This window comes from Vombatus ursinus, unplaced genomic scaffold (assembly GCF_900497805.2).
Source record: "Vombatus ursinus unplaced genomic scaffold, bare-nosed wombat genome assembly UNPS02014779.1, whole genome shotgun sequence".
Classification (NCBI taxonomy): domain Eukaryota; kingdom Metazoa; phylum Chordata; class Mammalia; order Diprotodontia; family Vombatidae; genus Vombatus; species Vombatus ursinus.
In genome coordinates this window covers 19,654,898-19,671,114 of record NW_020954557.1, presented here as the reverse complement: position 1 = coordinate 19,671,114, position 16,217 = coordinate 19,654,898, and the positions used below count along the sequence as shown (strand labels likewise).

At 37.3% G+C, this 16,217-nt stretch overlaps 1 pseudogene; it reads right to left on the bottom strand.

Annotated features, from left to right (window-relative positions):
* Nucleotides 1-13,572: 13,572 nt before the first annotated feature.
* Nucleotides 13,573-14,153, bottom strand: LOC114045828 (annotated as a pseudogene).
* Between the last annotated feature and the right edge of the window lie 2,064 nt (nt 14,154-16,217).

The following is a 16,217-nucleotide window of genomic DNA, read 5'->3' as shown; positions in this document are numbered from 1 at the left end:
GATTTGCATTGTGGTTTCTAGTTTGGTTAGTTAAAATTTATGGAGATCATGATAAATAAATAAAAACCACTGGGCAAAGGCAATGGACAAAAAGAGAGACTAAGTTACTAGCAGATAATCAATTCAATTTGATTCCATACAATACATATTTATCAAGTGAATAATATGTGTAAGGCACTGTAGGGTTTCCAGAACAATTAATGAAACTGTTCTTGCCCTCAAGAAGCTTATATTCTATCAAGGAAATCATGCAGATATTGTAATACAGATAAATAAATACTAAATAAATACCAAACTAGTTTGGTAGTGATGAAACACCAATAACTAGGGAACCTAGTAAAGGCCTCTTATAGAAGTTGGCACTTGAGCTGAGCCGTGAACTGAGTTAGGAATTTCAGGCTGTGGAGGAAATGAGGAGAGGGTAGCTCAGGCAACAACTAAATGCTGATTGCATCAAGTCCTCACTGATTCCCTTCTGAGAAAGTACCCATTGTAAGGCAAAATTGGATAATTACAGTACTCAAACTCTTAAAACCTTCATGTTTTAAAAGAGGGAGGAGATTACATTGGAGGGCAAATGCTATGTTAATAAATATGGTAATTAGAAATGTTTTTTCATAGGAATTCATTACAGCTGAATCTAAAAAGTCATATAGCAAAAGCATGCTAATCCCCCAATTCAAGAGGCTTAATCAATGTAATTTTGTACTGAATTCCCATTGTCCTTTCTGTCTGTCCTGCAGGGATTCTGTTAGATTGAATGATTCAATGTATAGGCAGCATTTTGATCTCCTTTGAAGAGTATAATAACAATAATTATTTTCTTTAACGGTTATTATTTTATATGGCATCCTTCAAAAGATATCAACTTAAAGAGAATGAACAAATGGGGATCAAGGCCTTGGAGAGAAGGCAGTGGGGCAGTTGTAGGTTAGTGATTGTAGCCCTTAGGAAGGGGGTAAAGTTCTCTGTCTCAGATTGCTAATACAGTGTAATTGTCTCCTTCAAGCTTTGCAGATGGAGACATTTTATGTCTTAAATTAGGCACAATACAGTCTTGTACGATGTTTAAACAATTAGTGGTTTGGACGCTTATGAGCTTTTATAGTCAGTTTGTTTTCTTTGAATGCTTTCTAATTATGGTATGCAGTCTGGCCTTAATGATTCTTCTGATTCTTTGCCCATCCTTTCTCTCCCCAGCTTGGCAAGTAGTGGCCAAGTGAGACCTTGAGAATATGATTTATATTGAGCACAAATGGAGACAAAAAGAAAATAGAACTCTTTGGGGAAGAACAGGATGTTCCCCAAGTACCTAAAAGGTAAAAGGACTGTAAAATTGGAGAGAATCCTCAGGAATAGATTGAAAGTAATTGAGAAACAATTGGGTGGATGCAGGAATAAGCAATTTAGCTGGGAGAGAGCTAAAGAAGACTGAGTCTGGGTGAATGGGGAATTATATAGTTTGTTTCTTTAATTCTCTTGCACCTTTTAGTCCATTGTAATTTACTCCTTTCTTCTTTCTTCTGTCACTGCTGTTTTTTTCTTTTTTTCTATCTTCAGCTTCCTTGACCTCTATTGAGACATTGTATGAGTCAATGAAACCCCCCCCACACACATTTATATTAATGATGGAATGAGTGGGTGAGTAGATAAAGAGCAGTTATTAAGTAGATTCTCCCTTTTATAGTCAAACTCTTAGGAAAGGTTGTCTGTGCTCATTGCTCCCGTTTCTTTACCTCCCAATCATTTTTCAATCCTTTGTAATCTGAATTCTGAACCTACAACTTAATTAAGAGTTCATTTTTCAAAATTACCAGCAATCTATATTGTTCTTTCCTCTGTCTTTATTTTCTTGACATCTTGGATGTTTTTGATTCAATTGCCTACTCCCTTATAACTTCTTGGACATTATTTCTACTCTTGGTTCCCATAATGTAGTTCTTTCTTCATTTTCATTTTATGTGTCTATCCTTTATTGAATCTTCCTTCTACTATTGGCCCACTAATTGTGGACATTTTCTAAGGTTCATTCCTGGGTTCTCTTCTTTTCTTTTTCTATGGTCTTTTGATAATCTCACCAGCTACGAAGGGCTCAATTATAAACCCTGTGAATGTGTGAGGAAAATGATTTATTATGTTGTTTAGGAAAACTTATTATGCCATTTCAATCCAACCCTATGATACTAAAAGTTGTCTGTACCCAGAATATTGCCTGACCCCAGGAACTCTCTAGGAATGCTGGAAATGACTAGAAGGTTTTTTGGGTTCTCCAGGTCCTGGATCCACCAAAAGACTTTTTTGGGTTACTACACCCAGCACTTGTGATGGGTCCATCCACACTTGTGTATTGGGTTCTCTTCTGTTTTGGTTTCATTCAGAGTTTATTGAACATTTATAGTTACTCATATCTACTCATTCTACCTTGCTTTCAAGTTGTGGTCTTGGCATCTTTGCTAATTGTGTACATGTGGTTTCTGTGTGGGCACCCTTTTCTAAATCCAATATAATTGAAATGTTTCAGAACCTTGATAGGAGGGAGCTTTATTTCTGGCTTGCTCTCATATACCAACTGACTCAATAAATTTATTTGTAAAACTATTTAAGATTTTGGGGTTTGTTTTCATAAACAACAAAGATAATACTCAAGTCAATGTATCCTGTCTGAATCTCTCTTCTGAACTCTAGCCCTGTATTTCAGACTACTTTCTGGACATCTCCACCTAGATATCTCATTGTTTTTATTGTTTTTGAGGCATTTCACGCATGTCTGATGCTTTGTGACCCAATCTGAGATTTTCTTGGCAAAGATACTGGAATGGTTTACCATTTCCTTCTTTAGAACATTTTATAGATGAGAAAGAGGTAAACAAGGTTAAGTGACTTGCCCAAGGTCACACATATTGGAAGTGTCTGAAGACAGATTTAAAGTCAGGTCCTCCTGACCCCAGAGCCAACACTCTATTCACTGTGCCACCCAACTGCTCAGATATCTCATAGGTATCTCAAATTCAATATACCCCAAAGGGAGCTCATTATATTCCATATTCCCCATATTTTGCTCTGTCAAACTTTCTAATTTTTGTGGACAGTGTCACCATCCTTACAGTAATCCATGTTTGCAACTTTGGGCTTGTGTTGTTGTTTTTTTTTTCTTGTCTCTCTTTAAACTGAGTCAGTTTCTAAGTATTATTAGTAAGACCCCACATTTCTTGTATTCATATCTTCTCTATTTGTATGCTTCCTCCTTTAGTTCATGACTTCTCACCTAGGCAACAGAAATAGTTTCCTAATTCCTAATAAATTCCTAATTCCATAATTCCTCTATGCCTATTGATATCTTTTTTCCAACCCATCCTTCATACAACTGTCAAATAGACTTTTTTTTTCTTTTTGGTGAGGTAATTGGGGTTAAGTGATTTGCCCAGGGTCACAGAGCTAGTAAAGTAAGTATCATGTGTCTGAGGCTGCATTTGAACTCAGGTCCTGCTGACTCCAAGGCAAAGCTCTATCCACTGCGCCACCTAGCTGCCCCAAAATTGACATTTCTAAAACACATATTTGACTATGTCACTCCTCTACTGAAAAACAAAACAAAACCATCTTCAATGGCTGCTTATTTCCTCTAGGTTAATTTACAAAATTTTCAATGTGGCATTTAAAGCCCTCCTCAGTATGGTTCCAACCCACCTTTTGAGTCATATTTCAAATTGCTCCCTGCTCAATACTCTTTCAATTCTAGCTTGTTGTTCCCTGAAGATGACTTCTGCCTTTTGTTTTCTGTCTTTTGCCTTTAGATGTTTTCATGAATGGTCCTCAAAATCTCATTTCATTTTTACTTCTTGGAACCCACAGATTTCTTCTGGACATACTTCAAGTGGCACCTCCTGGTCCTCCAAGTTATTAGCACTCTCTTCCACTTAAAATTACTTTGTATTACTCTGAATTCATCTATTTATTTCTGTATGGGTTGTATTCCCCTTCTGCCACCCAATAGAATAGAATATAAGCTCCTTTGGGCCAGGGACTGTTTATTTTTTTGTCCTTGCATTGCCTGTGCTTTGCACATAATAAGGGTTTGAGAAATGGAAATTAATGTAGGTAATTTCAAGAGAGAATCCTTTTTTTTTTTTTTTTTTTACCAGCAGAGTCCATCCTTATAGGAAGGGTCAGTAAGCAGAGCATCTAAGTTCCACATCTGGTGACTTTTTCTTTAGAAACCTTTTCTCCCTAATAGCTGAGTAAATAAGTGTAACATAGAGTAGGTTGTCAAGGTAAGTTATTACCATCTGGGGGACTTAAGTAAAATATAAACTCTTCTCAAAAGTTTTCAATTTCCTTTTTTACATATAGCACAGTGATTTAAAAGGTAGATTCCAAGCATAATTTTTTTTTCCTTTTCTACAGTCTCCCTCCTGTTATGGCATTATTGATCCACAATGGTGTATAAAGAGCAGGTAACTATTGACCAATTATAAGAGACAAGGGAACAGGAAAAGATTATTGGGTTGCAAGGGGGAACAAAGCTTCCTATGAAAACTAAAATCTTTGCCATATTTTATTAAAAATAATAAAACAAAAATAATAGAAACTAGAGAGAATTAGTCCTAGAGAAGTGGCTTTAAAATCTGGCCCTGTGTATAGATGGTACATTAAAATTGGAGAACTGGGTTAGGTGGTAAGAGTATTATACAAAATTAAGCTTGCTTTTCTCCTAAGGAAACCAAACTACACTAAATGATGGACTCAGGTTCGTGTAAAGATAAAGAAGAAAAAAGAAATCCTCTGAACTAACGAAAGAAGTGAGAGTCAATAGAGGAGCTACTCTATCTATGCACAATTCTGGTGACTTTGCACAGTCTTGAGTCCTGTTTACTCTTATTTGTAAATCTTAGCAGGGACCTATGTATTCACACCTGGGGAGTCCCAGAGTTTAGAGACTTTGGAAAGATTGTCTAGTTCCATCTTCTTAATTTACAGATAAAGAAAATGAGGCCAAGGAAAGTGAAGTGGCTTGCTAGGTCATATGACAAAACCAGAACTAGAACCCATTCCTCCCAGTTCCCAAGCCCAAAGTTCTTTGGGTAACACCACTTCTGAGTGTAACTTTGATCAACTTTCTAGCCAAAATAGCTTTGGGGTGGGTAGTTTGACGATTACTAACTAAAAGTAAAAAAACAGTAATGCTGAGTAGGGGGAAGAAAAACAAACAAATAACATTGAAATCTTAAATAAGCATGATGGTCCAAAGGCAAAATCATGTTCTGATTCTATCAGCTATTTGCCTTCATTTTGGCAAAATGCTTGAAGACTTACTGAGAAGTAAGAAGTGAATTTATACTCTTCATGAGTGTCGTCTAGCTTTGGAGCAGATGTGACCGTTTTCTGCTGGAATAACTCCATCTTAAAATTATCTGTGTAAATTGAAGTCCCGTTTTCTGCCACAAGAGTATTACTTAGTATTAACAATTGATAATCAGGCCATGGGAGAGGAATCAAACCATTTCCAAGAGCACCCTGAACATTGGCTAAAGAGAACACTCTCCCTCCAAATGACAAGTAATAAAATAAAAATAAACACAGCATGATTCATCCCATAATGGCAGCTTTCTGTAATCACTGATAGCATTTCTTCATTTGGTCCTTATTGCAACAATAAAGCATTGCTTTTATTACTGTGATGATGACTTTGCTTTTATTGGTCCTATAATCCCTCCTTCTAAATATTAATAGAATTCTCCTGAGAAAATTCAAGATATTTGCAAAGAAGTAAAGTAATGATGCAACAGCACATGAACATATTTTAAAACCACTAAGGTGATTTTGTGAAATATTCCTATTTTCTAGCCTCTGGATAGACTGACCATTTAGTATTATAACCTTTACATATTTATCTCCCTTATACCAGATTTTTACTAGTGAGATAAAGCTGCCTGTTTATAGCAAGCTAAGAACTTTGCAGCCATCTTTATCCATTAAAATATAGTTTGACAAAATGTGACCTTTTGGAGTTCACTTTTCAGCATAGGCTCTTCCCCATTAAATATTCCTAATGTATCTGTCTGTGAGAAACATACTTAATGTTATCTCTGTAAACACTTCATATTGCTTATAGCCTTTAGTTGCTGCAGGAAGTTTATAGAAAAAAAAATCCTTTTGGAGCGAGATAAGGTTATTGCATAGATTTCCATACTACACTCCCTTGAGATTTACATAGCAGACATACAGTTGGAAAGTTATGTAAAATTAATTTTTATGCCACTGAAGCAAATTGTAATTAAGTTGATTCTCACTTGTAAATATATATACACATAAAATACACATAAAAATAAAAGCATATATATACATGTATACATATATACACATGCATGCATATGCATGCACATGCATACACATATACACAATATACATATACATGCATGTGCTTACATATGCATGATATATAATATACAATACATATACATATATACATATACATACACACACATATATACATATATACCTATACATGCATATCTATATATCCCTATATTTACCCCCCCCCAAAACCTAAGGAAAAGTTCTGTTCTTGTGAATACTGGTAGATTGTAGTAGGCTAAAAAATAAAATAAACTACATTATAATTAAACTAAATTAGACTTGAATGTGGTACTATGTTTGCTTTAAGGAAAAGTTATTTGTAAATAACACCTATGGATAAGTACTCTCTTTAATTTTCTACTTTTCTACCTACTTGAAATTTAAATATTCCTTAGTATTCAAAATGCCATAGATTCTTATTTGTATGACTTTGTTTATAGAAATCTATAAATCTGGTTTCATTTTGGTTAAATTATTTTTTTTTTTGAGTGAAGGAAAGCCTTTATCACACTTCTTGCAAGAGAAGAGGGCACAATGCACTTTAGTTGCATGTGGACACTGGTTTGGTGGTAGAATCAACTTTTCAGCCTTTAATAAGATCTGTACTCCACCCATCTGGGCTTCTAGTGGTCTAGTTCATCTGAATTACACCCTTCCTGGACAGCCCATTGCATGTTCATCCATGTTCTATTAACTCTGCCCATTTGATGGGTCCCATGTTCAAAAATGGCAGTTATCTCTGCCCTTGGGGTGTGTCAGTTCATATTCAATAAGCCTATTAAGCAAGCGCAGTGGAGAAAAGCATTTGCCTGGTTGAAGCCCTGTCCTTGAACCCGATGGGTTGCAACCAGTTTAGCTTCTAGGGCTCATTCTTTTTTTTTAAATTTTTTTTTTTAAATTTTTAATTTTCAACATTTACTTCCACAAGATTCTGAGTTCCAAATTTTGACCCCATCTCGCCCCTCCCCCCACCCCCAGATGGCATGCATTCTGAATACCCCTTCCCCTGGTCTGCTTTCCCTGCTATCTCTCCCCCCCTTCCCCTTCTATTTTCCTGTAGGGCAGGATAGATTTCTGTACCCCATTTCCTGTATTTCTTATTTCCCAGTTGCATGTAAAAACATTTTTTTAAACATGTGTTTTTAAAACTTTGGGTTCCAAATTTTCTCCCTTTCTCCCTCCCTACCCACCCTCATTGAAAAGGCAAGTTATACATGTGCAGTTATGCAAAACACTTCCATAGTAGACATGCTGTGAAAAACTAACTCTATTTCCCTTAGTTCTATCCCACCCCCCCATTTATTCTATTCTTTCTTTTGGCCCTGTCCCTCCTCAGAAGTATTTGCTTCTGATTACCCCCTTTCCCAATCTGCCCTCCTCTCTATCATCTCCCTACTCTCTTGTCCCCTTCCTCTCTTATTTTCCTGTAGGGTAAGACAGATTTCCATACCCAATTGAGTGTATATGTTATTCCCTCCTTAAGTCAAATCCTATGAGAATAAGATTCACTCATTCCGTCTCACCATCCCCCATTTCCTCTCCACTGTGAGAGCCTTTTCTTTTCTGTTTTTTTTTGTGTGTGAGATAATTTACCCCATTCTACCTTTCCCTTTCTCCTTCTCCTAGTATATTCCTCTCTCACCCCTTAATTTTATTCTCCAGATATGACCCTTTCATCTTCAACTCACTCTGTGCCCTCTATCTATCTATCCATCCATCCATCCATCTATCTATCTATCTATCTATCTATCTATCTATCTATCTATCTATCTGTCTATACATACATACATATAATTTTTTTCCCTCCAACTACTCTAATACTGACAAAGGTCTCATGAGTTACAAATATCATCTTTCCATGCAGGAATGTAAACAGTTCAACCTTAATAAGTCTCTTATGATTTCTCTTTCCTATTTACCTCTTCATGTTCCACTTGAGTCTTGTATTGCAAAAGTCAGATTTTCTATTCAGCTCTGGTCTTTTCATCAAGAATGCTTGAAAGTCCTCTATTTCACTGAATGACCATTTTTTCCCCTGAAGAATTATACTCAGTTTTGCTGGGTAGGTGATTCTTGGTTGTAATACTATCTCCTTTGCCCTCTGGAATATTATATTCCATGCCCTGCGGTCCCTTAATGTAGAAGCAGCTAAATCTTGTGTTATCCTGATTGTGTTTCCACAATACTTGAATTGTTCCTTTCTGGCTGCTTGTAATATTTTCTCCTTGACCTGGGAACTCTGGGATTTGGCTACAATATTCCTAGGAGTTTTCCTTTGGGGATCTCTTTCAGGAGGAGATCAGTGGATTCTTTCCATTTCTAATTTGCCCTTCGGTTCTAAAATATCAGGGCAGTTTTCCTTGATCATTTCTTGAAAGATGATGCCTAGTTTCTTTTTTTGATCATGGCTTTCAGATAGTCCAATAATTTTTAAATTGTCTATCCTGAATCTATTTTTCAGGTCAGTTGTTTTTCCAATGAGATATTTCACATTGTTTTCTAATTTTTCATTCTTTTGGATTTGTTTTACAGTGTCTTGATTTCTCATAAAGTCACCAGCTTCCAATTGCTCTATTCTAAATTTTAAGGAAGTATTTTCTTCAGTAATCTTTTGGACTTCCTTTTCCATTTGGCCAATTTTGCTCTTTAGGGAATTGTTTTCTTCATTGGCTTTTTGGACCTCTTTTGCCATTCGGGTTAGGCTATTTTTTAAGGTGTTATTTTCTTCAGTATTTTTTTGGGGGTCTCCTTTACCAAGCTATTAACTTGCTTTTCATGATGTTCTTGCATCACTCTGATTTCTCTTCCCAGTTTTTCCTCTACTTCTCTTACTTGCTTCTCAAAATCCCTTTTGAGCCCTTCCAAAGCCTGGGACTGATTCATATTTTTCTTGGAAGTTTTGGATGTAGGAGCTTTGACTTTGTTGTCTTCTTCTGGTTGTATGTTTTGATCTTCTTTGTCACCAAAGTAAGATGATATATAGTCTGATTCTTTTTGCATTGCTTACTCATGATCCCAACCAATTACTTGAGTTTTAAACTCTTTGTTAAGGTAAGAGTCTGCTTCCAATGTGGAAAATATATTGTCCTAAGCTTCGGGGGTTTGTATAACTGTTTTCAGAGGTACTTCTAGGGACCTGAAAAGTGTCAGTTCTTCCAAGGTGGTATGATAAGGGGCAATGTGTTTCCTCTCCACCACCACAACAAGCTCCACCACACCAGTGCTCCTCCTTGCCCCAGGACCGCCTCTCAGAACTGTGACCCAGGTCCAAGCACCGGTAAAGCAAGAGATTCCTGCCTCAGCACTGGCAAATAGATCCTTGTAATCCCCCTCTGATCAGCCACTCGATTCCCCCTCAGTCTGTGGGCCAGAAGCTCAGGAGGCAGCCGCTGCCCTGAGGGCACGCTCTGGACTTGTGACTGAGACCTAGCATCTTCTCTCACAGCAGTCACAGACTTTTCCCACTGACCTTCTAAGTTGTCTTTGGTGTTCGTAGGTTGAGAAGTCTGGAAACTGTCACAGCTGCCGGGGATTCAGTCCTTTGAGGCCTGCTCCAGGGTCACTGTGACCTGTTCCCTCCCACGGAACTGCGCTCCTCTCCCTGCCTGGCACAATATACCTTTCTGATCAGCCATCCAGGTTGTCTTGGGATGGAAATTTGTTTTGCTCTGTTTTTTTTTTGTGGGTTCTGCTGCTTTAGAATTTGTTTAGAGCCATTTTTTGTAGGTATTTGGAGGGGTTTAGGGGAGAGCTCTAGCAAGTCACTGCTTTCCCTCCACCATCTTGGCTCCACCCCTGGTTAAATTCTTATGTAGCTATTTTAAATAGTCACAACAATAGTTATTTAATTCATCACCTAGCATATTGAATTGGTTTCTTGTCCACTGGCTATTTTCAATTCAATTCAACCAATATTTTTTGGAGTGTGCCAGGCAATATGCTAGGTATTAGTGATACAAAGAGAAAATGACATATTCCCTGCCCTCAGAAATCTTGCATTCTACTTGGGGAGGTATTCTACATACACCAATATTTTTCAGTTTTTACATATGGTCTGGATGTATGTGTGATACAGAACTCAAATATTCAAAAGATCAGTGTGCCCATGAATGTTGACATTTTTATAAATGATGCAAGTGTGCCATACCTCTACACTTGATTGTCCAGTATAGTTCTTGTTTATATTTTCTCATATGGAATGCTACAATAAAAAACTAGAATAAAAAGGTCTAAATAAAAACCCCAAATTATAGTCTCAGAGTGTTGGAAGAAATCTTAATATATAATATACAATTCACTTTTGTATTCATAAACTACAGAAAAAAGATAAAAATTTTAGGGGCAATTGATGATAATTAGAGAGTGTACACTAAATTTCCACTGAATTTGAGACAAAAAAATACTTTAGGACATACTAATGTTTTGGTTTTTTTTGGTGGGGTAAGAGTGAGAGGGAACATAAGTTTTAGTTATCAATAAAATAGAGTATATCTAGGGGAAATGGATAATCCTCACCATATTGTTCCATTTAGTGTATATGTCTATTTTATATTTTTGGTTGGTCAATTTATATTCATAAAATTTAATATAAATTTGAGTCCTAATTAATGGCTTCTGGACTAAAGGTCTGGGGTAGTCAAAAGGAAGCGAGCATTACTATGACACATTCCTTCATTAAATGGGCTGAATACTTCTAGGTACCAGTGATACACTGTTAACTGACTTTGTTAGTTAATCAGATGTTTTGCCACTGGGAATTGCCTGTGTGAATACAGTCTGACAGAGGTGTCTACTTCACCTCAAATATAATGATACAAGTATGTCACTTATTAGAGACTAAGGGAAAAAATACATGTGGCATTCATCCCAAGGCACTGTGGCCCACAGTTAAGTGCCATCCTCATTTAGAGTGTAAGGCCAGGATGCTCTTCAATTGCATAAAAACTGAGGAGTGAATCAACAGCCTGTCATAGTATATGCTATGAAGATAGTGTACGCTTTTCTTTTTTCTGCTATTACTTTTAATTTGAAGAAATACAGAAATTTTTTTTAAAATACTGGACACCATTTATATATTTCAAAATTTCAGATTGTGAGGGTCATCTGTATGCAAAAATGAGTTATGTCATCTATGACTTCCCATGATGTTAATCCTGATTCAAAGTACTTAATTTGATCTGTATTTTAATTGATCTATACTATACTATTCTATTTTCCTTATCTTATATCCATGGAGTAAAATGGAAGTGTATTAGATAGAAAATTATACTTTTTGTCATAATAATAATTACTACATTAAATAACAGAGGCTACATGATGTAGTAGCTAGAGGTTAGGCCTTGGAACCAGAAATAGCTGGATTCGACTGCTATCTCTGATTCTCTGCTGTAGGAGCAAAGAACTGTTCATCTCAGTATCTTCATAACTCTCTAAGACTATTACTACTATTCTCTATTCTATTCTATTCTGTTAATTTTTTCCTATTCTATTCTTCTATTATGCTAACAACAACAATAATAGTGATATTGATAGTGATAATAAAGCAGCTAAGTGTCTGAGGCCAGATTTAAACTCATGAGCCTTGAGTCTTCCTGACTTGAGGTCCAGCACTCTATCCACTATGCCACCTAGCTGCCCACATAATAAAATGACAGCTTATGTACTAATGTTCAATGCACTGCACATAAAAAAATGATAGTAGATAAACACTTGTTCTATAATCTTTTTGTCTTAAAATTATTTATTTATTTTAACATTAATTTAAAACATTTTTGAGTTCTAAATCTTGTCTCTCTCTAGCCTCTGCCCCACCCACTGGGAAGGTAAGCAATGTGATACTCAATGTGAAGTCATGCAAAACATATTTCTATATTCGTCATATTGCAAAAAAAACCAAAAACAAAAACAAGAAAAATAAAGAAAGTGAAAAACAGTATGCCTCAATTGCACTCAGAGGGCATGGGGGTGGCTGGGCACACAAAAGCCCAATCTTGCAGCAGAGAACAGACACGGGCAGGTTTCTACCAAGCAGGGAAAATTTGAGGAGAGGCCAGGGTTCATCAGTTCTCTCTCTGGAGGTGGATAGTATTGCTCATCCTGAGTCCTGAATTGTCTTGGACCACTGTACTGATCAGAGTAGTTAAGTCTTTCACAGTTGATCACCTTTACAATATTGTTGTTACTGTATACACTGTTCTCCTGGTTCTGCTCCCTTCATTTTGCATTAGTTCACATGAAATCTTTCCAAGTTTTTCTGAAATCACCCTGTTTGCCATTTCTTATGGCACTGTAGTATTCCATTACAATCATGTACCACAACTTGTTCAGTCATTCCCCAACTGATGGGCATGATGGGATGGTTTCAATGAAACATGGTAAGTCTTGTATGAGCTGATGAAGAGTGAATAGAAAAAGGAGGACAATTTATCCAATAACAATAATACTACAAAAATAAACAACTCTGAAAGATTTAAGAACTCTAATTAATGCAATGACCAACTGTGATTCTAGAAGACTGAGGAGGAAGCTTGCTACTTACCTCTTGACAAAGAAGTGATGAACTTAGAGTACAGAATGAGAAACGTGTGTGTGTGTGTGTGTGTGTGTTTTTGAATATGGTCAATGCTTGGCTATGCATATTTGTTAACAAAAGTCTCATTTTTTCTTTTCAATGGAGGGACAGTTGTGAGAGAGAAAATTAATTTGTTAATTAAAAAAAAATTAACCCAAAACAAAAAAACTAAACAACACTCTCCCCCCATGAGATATTCTAGGCATTAAAGATAACATATAAATGGAAAAGTCAGCTAAGAAGTACAGTGGATAGGGTGATGAAATTGGAGTCATGATTGACATGAATTCCAATCCATAATACATATGTGACCCTGGACAAGTCACCTAACTTCTCTCAGTCTCAGGTTCCTCATCTGTAAAATGGGGATAAACATAGCCCCGACCTCATGGGGTTGTTGTAAGTATCAAATGAGATAATACTTGCAAAGCTCTTTGTAAAACTCAGAGTGCCATATTTATTTTGCTATTATTAGCATCACTCTTAATCCTTTCTTGTCTGGAGACTGTATTTTAGTCAAGGATATCACATAATTTTTATTTGTATGTGTATAGTAAATTATGTTGCTTGCTTTTGATTTACATTTAACTCTTTCATGAAATGCTCCAAACTACATCATATACATTAAAAGGTTAATTTTTAAGTCAGTCATGTGCAAGCATTTCAAATATTCTTTCACATATTTTATGTTGCATGAAAGCAAGATGTCCTCTACACATAGTCTGCGCAATCAGGGAATAACCATTAGCTTTGCAGCAGATTGACAAAGTATAGTCCAGTGGTATAAACTCCTTCCTTTTGGAGGAAGTTTCGCACTTGACTGCCAGACACCCATCTCTTAAAAAGGCGGAAGCAGAGGAATGAAAGACACCACATAACGCAGAAACACAGGCACCTCTCAAAATACTCATGTCTGCGGTTAAATCACCAGAACTTAAAGGAACTTAGAAGTTACTGCAGTGGTCAAAAATGGAATTGCAGACAATGGCACAAACGTTTTAAAAGGATGCTGTTTAACCTTCATACAATGCCTGAAAGGATAGTTTGCCAAGAATCCACATAAAGATGAAGTTGTCCCCATATACAGTGGTCCATAAGTATATGTGATCTGTTCTTTTTTGGAGAGACGCCACAAATTTTTTTCCACAAGGTCAGTAGTTCTTAATCTTCTGAGTTTTATTTCTTCTGGAGGAGGATCTGACTGAATATATTTATGAGTTGCCATCCTGTAGCCCTCGCCTACGTCTCCACGCGCTGGGACCACGGCTGCTGCTCACTGATACTCCTAAGTGCTCCCACCTGGGCGCCGCCATCTTGGGTGCTCACATGACCTATGTCCTGGTCCCGGGAGCTCCTGCCCCAGGCCCCGCCCCCTAGCCCCAGCACCAGGGGGAGGGAGGCCTGTCCACTACAGTTAAAAACTGCTCCCTCCTTGTTCTATAACTTTTTATCGAAACTTTATGAAACAATTGGAACACAATGATTTTTCTTTTTAAAAAATATTTTAGGAGCCAAGATGGTGGAGTAAAGACAGGGACTTATTTCAGCTCTCCCCCAAACCCTCCAAATACCTGTAAAAATGACTGTAAACAAATTCTAGAGCAGCACAACCCACAAAAAGACAGAGTAAAACAGCTTTCCAGCCCAAGGCAGCCCGGAAGGTCAACGGAAAAGGTTTGTTGCAACACGCTGGCAGAGAAGTACAGTTCAGTGCAAGCCATACCAGTACAGACTGGGTTCCAGTGAACCCAGACCAGGCCTCAGTGGACTGAGTAACAGGCAGCTATGGCAGTTTCCAGACTTCTCAACCCACAAATGCCAAAGATAACTTAGAAGGTCAGTAGGAAAGGTCTGTCGAACCTAGGTGAGAGAGGAGCAGGGTCCAGCCCCTGCCTCAGCACAGCTCTAGGGTGGCAGTGGTGGTGGCAGCAAAGGCAATGGCAGTAGCTGCTTCTGGAGCATTCAGCCCACAGCAAATAAGGGGATAGACTGACTTATCAGAAGGAGGTTACAGGGGTCTCTTGGCTAAAATTAAGGCACGATTCTGTTGCTTTGTCCATGCTTGGATCTGGATCACAGTCCTGGGGCGAAGACGAATGGCATAACAGAGCTTGTGGCAGCAGTGGAGAGGGAACCCTTCTCACAATTCCAGGACAGAAAAGAGTGCTTGTGGTCACTCATAGACCAAAGCACAGGCCAGGAGACAAGTAAACACCTCTCCTTAGATCATAACACCTTGGAAGAACTGAAAGCTTAAGGTCTCTTGAAGTATCTCTGAAAACAGCTACGCAAACCCCCTGAAGCTAGGGACCATTTGCCCTCTACATGGGAAGCAGAGCTTTACCTTAACAAAGAGTTAAAAAGTCAAATGATTGGCTTAGAAAATGAACATACAGTGGGAAAAAACTCAGACTATAGAAACTTACTTTGGTAACAAGGAAGATCAAAACATACGTGCAAAAGAAGACAACAAAGTTAAAGCTCCTACATCCAAAGCCTCCAAGAAAAATATGAATTCATCTCAGGCCATGGAAGAGCTCAAAAAATATTTTAAAAAGCAGGTAAAAGTAGAGGAAAAATTGGGAAGAGAAATGAGAGTGATGCAAGAAAATCATGAAAAAAGAGTCAACAGCTTGCTGAAGGAGACCCAAAAGAGTACTGAAGTAAATAACACCTTGAAAAATAGATTCGACCAAATGGCAAAAGAGGTCCAAAAAGACAATGAAGAGAAAAATGCCTCAAAAAAGCAGAATTGGCCAAATGGAAAAGGAGACCCAAAAGCTCACTGAAGAAAATAATTCCTTAACAATTAGAATAGAGCAAATTGAAGCTAATAACTCTACCATATTGCTATTACTGTGTACAATGTTTCTTCTGGTTTTGCTTACTTCACTTTGCAAAAGTCCATATAAGCTATCCCAGATTTTTCTGAAACCATCCTGCTCATCATTTCTTAGAGCATAATAGCTTGGATCTTTGGATTTATCAAACACTACGTTACTATGGTCATTTACTACTGTGTATTGTGTGCTTAATCTATTCCACTAATCTACCACTCTATTTCTTAGCCAGTACAAGATTGTTTTGATAGTCCATATTCCAACTCCTCCATTCCTTTAATGTCGTAGCTGCTAGATCTTGTGTGATCCTCAGTGTGGCTCCATGGAACTTGAATGATTTCTTTCTGGATGCTTGAAATAGTTTCTCTTTAAATTGGTAACTTTGGAATTTGACTACAATATTCCTTGGAATTCTTTGGAAATATTTTGGGATCTCTTTGAGGAAGTGA